At 31.4% G+C, this 6,936-nt stretch overlaps 1 long non-coding RNA gene across 1 annotated transcript in view; it reads right to left on the bottom strand.

Annotated features, from left to right (window-relative positions):
- Positions 1 to 3,834: 3,834 nt before the first annotated feature.
- The window catches only part of LOC137244615 (uncharacterized), a 29,472-nt gene continuing 26,370 nt past the window's right edge, over positions 3,835 to 6,936 (bottom strand). The window contains exons 2-3 of the long non-coding RNA XR_010951131.1: positions 4,152 to 4,400; positions 3,835 to 4,089 (exon numbers count right to left, since the gene is read on the bottom strand). This is a non-coding gene — a long non-coding RNA (uncharacterized lncRNA). The remainder of the gene's footprint in view (positions 4,090 to 4,151; positions 4,401 to 6,936) is intronic.

Below are 6,936 nucleotides of genomic sequence, written 5' to 3'. Positions count from 1 at the left end.
TGAGTGCTCAGGAACCTACATACCAAATTTCATCAAGATACCTCAAAATTTACTCAAGTTATCGTGTTAACGGACGGACGGACGGACGGACGGACATGGCTCAATCAAATTTTTTTTCGATCCTGATTATTTTGATATATGGAAGTCTATATCTATCTCGATTCCTTTATATATGTACAACCAACCGTTATCCAATCAAACTTAATATACTCTGTGAGCTCTGCTCAACTGAGTATAAAAACATCAGACCTCAAGCCGGCAAATAAAAACTTATGAAATAGAAAGGTCGCCAAACTAATATTTACAAAGTAAAAAAAAAATAACTGGCAAACCCTAAAAGAAAATTTGAGCAATTTTTTACGACAGAACGTAACTGGAAATACCCGTTCAGATATATCGGGAGAATTATCAAAAGACGCGTTTAGACCTCGGTATCAGATCTTAAAAAAGCAAGCGAATTTATCTATCGCTACCTTAATTCACAAAGGCCCTATCTGCAATGCAATTCCTATGTAGAGAGGGCCTTGTGGATTAAGTTTCTCTTTAGTAAACTCTCAAATTTAATTTTATGGAAAACAATTTTTCGATTTTACTGTAATGCTGTTATGTCGGAAAGCATTGGCAAACTCGCCCGAATACCAGCTGATAATGTCAATACCTTAGAGCCCAATTACATACAACTTTGAGAACTTTGACAGAAGTTGCGCTCCCATTGCTATCACACGGTCCTGTCAAAAAAAGTTTGTGGAACGTAAGGTTGAGAAAAATTTTGAGCCATGAGCAAAAAACGAAGTGCTTATCTGTCAAAGTTGCACAAAGTTGTATGTATTTCGGCCACAACACGTCAAATTTCGAAGGATCCACTTTCATACAAAGTTGCTTTACGTTCCACGAACTTTGTATGGAAATGACCACTCCAAAGTTTTATGTAATTGAGCCATTAGTTACTGGTAAATCTGCTTGGGGTTCAAAAATACGTTTCTTCAGATGAGGCTACCAAAATTGAACTACATCATCCGAATGCACCTCCCAAATAGCAATAGGTTGAGTTTACCAATATGTAATTAAAAATATTCAGGGTATTCGTTTAAAGTCGTATATGCCTCGAAAAGCTCGTATAATAGTGTAAACCTCGCATTTATTTTTGTGGCAACAAATCATAACAACTTAAGTCGAGTTAAGAAATTATACCAGTTGAAATTTCCTCCAGCGATTTTTTAAAAGAAAACTGCTTCATAACTTAGCCAAATGTATTAGACTTAATGGTCTAGAAACCAAATAATATAAAACCGATAAAAGTTCTACAAAACTGTTACCAAAAACCGGCAGAAGAAATTCTGATTGGTCGAATTTCTTAACTCGACTTAAGTTGTTATGATTTGTTGCCACATATTTATTTATTTAAACGAATATATTAATTGATTAACAATAAAAATTAAAGGAAAAACAATTTGTACCCACCAGTTTAAAATTCACTTACAACAATACAACTGCACAGCACAAAATACAACTGCACAACTGAACTTCTTCAAACAACTAAAATTTATGTCCAGCTAAAATTTATAAAACCTCAAAAAATCAAAGAAGAAAATTGATTTTTAATTTATATGAAATTGAAAAAAAACTTTGCAAAGGCATTCTTTGATATTTGTTTGGAAACCAAGTGCATTTTCCTTCGTTTAAAAAAAAAAAATCCTTAAAAGTAGCTTAATTATAGCTTAAACAACTATATCTTTTTTGTTTCTCACGCGATTTTAATGAAATCAGTTCTAGATTCCCTTCTGGATTACAGGCTATCCATCTGTGAAAGTCTCATAAAATCCATTCGCTAGTTTCCGAGATTATCGATATCATACAGACAAACAGAAAAAAGTGGTGCCGATGGACTCTACGACATTCCAAACGTCAAGTACACTCATTTTTTTTTTTAGAAATCTTGGATGTACAGACACGGTTTTCTAGAGATTTATTATAGTATAGATAGAAGATAGATAGATAGATAGATTGTAGGTAAATTTATAGATTTTGGAGCAAATACATTTTGACCCATAACTCAGTTATCGATTAATTTATCTAAATATCACAAAATTCAAATGAAACCTGTGATCTTCCTCTATTGTTTGATGCCCATATTGTACGCATATTTAGAGGTTTTAGGTAACCTCATTTTAACCGATTATCGCAATATGGCAACGTGAAATAATTTTTTTTTAGTACGCCACTGTATCTATTCATGAATTTGATTTTTAATTTATATGAAATTGAAAGAAAACTTTGCAAAGGCATTCTTTGATATTTGTTTGGAAACCAAGTGCATTTTCCTTCGTTTTAAAAAAAAAATCCTTAAAAGTAGCTTAATTATAGCTTAAACAACAATATCTTTTTTGTTTCTCACGCGATTTTAATGAAATAAGTTCTAGATTCCCTTCTGGATTACAGGCTATCCATCTGTGAAGAGACAGACACGATTTTCTAGAGATTTATTATAGTATAGATTTCACAGGGCATTAACAAAAACATTTTCGAATGTATATTGTGGATTTCAAATGGTCTTACATTTTTTAGGCTATATAAACCAACTACTTCTAAATATTCTGTTGAAGAAATTTCATAGTACTCTAAGATGGAATTAAATTTCTTACTGACAAAAATTTCTAAACTTAAGTAAATTTCATTGTCGATAAGATATATTTTTTTTATTTGTCCGAATGTAAGAATTCCGTTTTCTTGTCTTAAATTTAACATAAATTCTGGCCTATAAAAATATCCATATTTACATTTAAATTTTTTTATTATTAATACCTGAGGCATTTTATTTTTATCAAATGTCTTAGATGAAAACTTCTGTGCACTTAAATCTAAATCTTCAAAACTTAAATTACATAGTGGATCACAAATAATTTCATTCTCAAATGTCATACTTTCCCATTTAATACTCATTTTTGTTTCATATCTATTAGCAAGGGATTTACATATATTTTTGTAATTATTGATAACTGAAATATCCCTTATAAATTCGCGATGCTTAGCCTCGTATCTCAGTGCCCACGTATGAATCAGAAGACCCATTTCAAAGTCAAAAAGTGATGTTTTGGGAGCAGGGGTTCTTCATAAACTTCAACTATACATTTCAAATGTAACTCTATATCTTCTCTAAGACATTGTATATGTTGTTATTTTAAGACGGGAGACAATGTAAGTTTTATTATTCGAATAAGCGAAGTAACCCCATTCCAGAAATGCGGCATAATATCATAAAAGTTAAAAAAGATGAAAGGCATGTGCAAAATAAAACATAAGTTTTGAGAGGCTGACAATCCAATGGATATACTTTGTAAATATCCGAAATTGAGACTTTTAATTTTATCGTTAATATCTGTTATTGAACGTTATTTGCTTTGCGCAAGCGTCTGAAAAAAGAGTTTTAAAATGAAAGGTAGAGCGCCTTCCAAAATATCGTGCATTACATCAAGATTAAGACTTTCAAAAATTTTGTAGTGAGATAATTTGTAATTATCACCCCATTGAGTATTTACCCTCTCTGTTTTTGACATTGGTTTAATTTTCTTCGCAGGAATTTCGCTGTTCATATTTATAGGAATGCAAAGCTTAGAATGTCTACTTAACGAGCTAAATGTATTAAATACTCTTTTACATGTTTTAGGGGAAGCGCACCTCAACTTTAGTCCATGAGACTCGGATAACAAATGTTCATTTTTTAAATGAAATACAACATTTGCAACAGTTTCAAATTCTTTGTTACATGAAAAGCAAAACTTTCCCATTGTTAGTTAATTCAAAACTTAATTAAATAATTCCTTAAACTTATTCTCGAACTTCTAGTAACCTAGAACTTGGCTTTTTTTGTCGTCAAAAGTTCGCCAAAGTAGCATCAAATTGTATATTAAATACGTAAAATGCTTTAAAATAAAGATCGAATACTTGTCTAAACTTATAAGAGGGGGGAACACCTATCATCTTACCATCAATGGTAATAAAATATTGGCAAATTGTGGCTTTATCTTGTCCAACTGCAATGATGGTGGGCTGACTAGACGCCACTGTAAATTCTGTTATTGGGGTGTTGAGCTGCAAAAAAATAAATTTGTTATTTGTGTTGATTAAGAATAAAAACATTGATTGCAAATTACGTTTTCAAAAGACTCGAAACTATCGACAGATTTTTGGTAGTTTGTTTCTTTTTGGCCACGTCCATTTGCAGCAGATGCCAGCTGCTTTAAAAAAATCAAATAAGGTAGCACTTCGGAGGGCCAATCAGTACGGTTTCCCAAATTAGATCCGCCACTCGCATCAATGAAAATGTTTTCCACACAGGTTTCATACTTTTCACAGTTTTCTAAAAAACCTTTCGAAATCGCTCCAAAATTGCTGTTAGTAACCTTATAAAAGAAAAAGGAAAAAGATGTATCACTGATTCAGCTAGTTAGTGTTTTTCCTCACGCTTAGGGTGATTTCCACAATGCTTTCGTAAAAAGTTGGTACACTCGCGCACTAAGGAACGTCGGTAGCTGTCACTTAAATTGTTTTTTTTTTTTTTTTTATTCCTCAAGAATGCACGGGAAATCTCCACATCGGAGGTAGTTTTGCAACTCCTGGTGAATACTCTACCATTAAAATAAACTTTGGCATTTATTCTTATACTTGCTTCGTGATTTGAACTTTTAGCAACTGGTGATCCCTTCTTTGGCAAATTTTCATTTATTTCCAATAAAAACCAGCTACAGTTTTTATATTGGCAAATAATTTCTTGGAAATCGTCCACAAAAATTTCAGCTCCATTGTGGTCTCTCAATGTTATTGCACAATCGATATTAATGTTTAATTGCTCCACAACTGGCAAGAAATACAATTTACTTTTGCAAAATTTCATTAATTTTTTACATTAATTACTTGATACAATTGCTTCTTTCGTCGAAAACTCACGACTTTCAGGATTTGTGATTTTAATGAAACGCAATTGTCCCTCGTGTTTAATTTTCAGAAACATCGTGCACATGACGCTTTCCCAATTGTCGGACAAGTGATACTGGTTTTACTTTTAAGCCAATAGTACTAATGTGCAGAGTGCAATGAATATAACTCTGAGTAAGAGAATTTCTTAATACGTTTTTGGTTTCGTTTTAAAACCAAAAATACTTAAAATATCGGAGAGACCATCTTAATGCCTTCCTGATCTCAAATTAAAACTAAAAAGTATTAAAGTTTGGGAGTGAGAGCACGTCTTAGTACTTTCCTGCTTTTACTTTTAAGCCAGTCGCACTAAGGAGTCGAGTAACATTAATATAATTGAGAGTGCGAGAATTTCTTAATACTTTTTTGGTTTTGTTTTTAAACCAATAATCAGTGTTGCCAGGTTATCCTTTTCGAGGCTAGATTTAGCCTTTTTTTTGCCTTTAGCCTCGAAATTTTGGGTTTAGCTTCGTGACTTTTTTCTAGCCTTTTTTACTCCGAATGTATTTTTAATAATTTCTAAAATAAAATAATTTCAATAGTTCCTGTGAACACCTAATACCTAATAATATGAGTTCTCTACAAAAGATTAATTCTTTTTCTGCTGAAAATTCGTTAAAAGTTTCAAAGCCAGATGTATTTTCTTACTTTGAAAAAGAGAAGTATAGTTATTCTTCAAGTCAAATAGCATTAATAGAGCTGCAGTGGCGAAAACTTATAACAATACAATGGAAAAATGTACACTCCACCTTGGAATTTTGGTCGGAAGTCCGAGAACATAAAAATGCATTAAAAGAACCTCCTTTTTTAGAACTTGTCGAAATCATATTTAGTTTTTTTAGTATTACCACTCAGTAACGCGGAGGTTGAAAGAATTTTTAGTGGCATGAAAATTCTGAAAACTAAATTAAGGAACAAACTAAAAATTAAAATGCTTAATGCGCTGCTTAATATTAGATGCTCGTTAAAACGATTATCTAAATGTTGTAAGGATTTTGAAATTACCGATGATCTCATATTTATGGTAAATAGCCAAACTTTATACGCAGACTTAAGCTCTTCTGATTGATTCTTCAGACGGGGAATATTTTATATAAATAATTAGTTTATATAAATAATTAGTTTATTATTATTATATTTTTTTTATGTATATACACATATGCAATCATTTAAAGTAATTCCATGTGCTAGTCAAGGAAAATGTGCCTGATATGTTTTGAAACAAGAAGTTATGTTTAAGTTATGTTTATAAGTTTTTATTTACTAATGTGTAAACTAGAATATAAAAAAAAAATTATGAATTAACCAAAAAAATTTCTGACCGTTTTTTAGCTTCTTTTTTTCTAAATTTAGCTTTTTCTAACCTTTTTTTTTGCCAATCTAGCTTCTTGTTTTGTCATCACCTGGCAACACTGCCAATGATACTTAAAATATTAGAGAGCGAAATTTAATATTTTTTGGTCGTAGATTAAAACTGCAAAGTATTTATATTTTTAAAACGCGACAATCAGCATTGATTAAAGTTTTGTTTCAAAACCATTTTGGAATAAAATTTATTTCATAATCTTAAAATAAAACTTTTTAGAATTAAAACACAAATTTAATACCAAAAATGTTCAAGTTCAATAGGAACTGGTATTAAAAGTGAGACTCCACTTTTTACTGTGTTGCCGCTGGAAACGTGGAATATATCGGCCGCTCTTTAGCGGTCTTTACATAGCAGTACCGCTTTTGGAGGAAACCAAGCTATAAGCGATTTTTAAGATAAATATTAAATAAAAAATAGGTAGGTACTTTGTGTGGAGACGCAAAGTTTCACGTTTTTTGTGGTCTGTATGAAATATCTTTGGCCATGAATCACTTATCTCAACAAAATATGACGTAAACGTATGTATTTGATGAAATTTGAAGTTTCTAGTCGTTAAAAAGGGGGCAGAAATGACAGTTTATATGGGATATATAATA

The sequence above is a fragment of the Eurosta solidaginis genome, chromosome 3 (genome assembly GCF_040869045.1).
Source record: "Eurosta solidaginis isolate ZX-2024a chromosome 3, ASM4086904v1, whole genome shotgun sequence".
NCBI classification, from domain to species: domain Eukaryota; kingdom Metazoa; phylum Arthropoda; class Insecta; order Diptera; family Tephritidae; genus Eurosta; species Eurosta solidaginis.
Note: the sequence above shows the minus strand (reverse complement) of the source record. Positions and strands in the feature narration are given on the sequence as shown.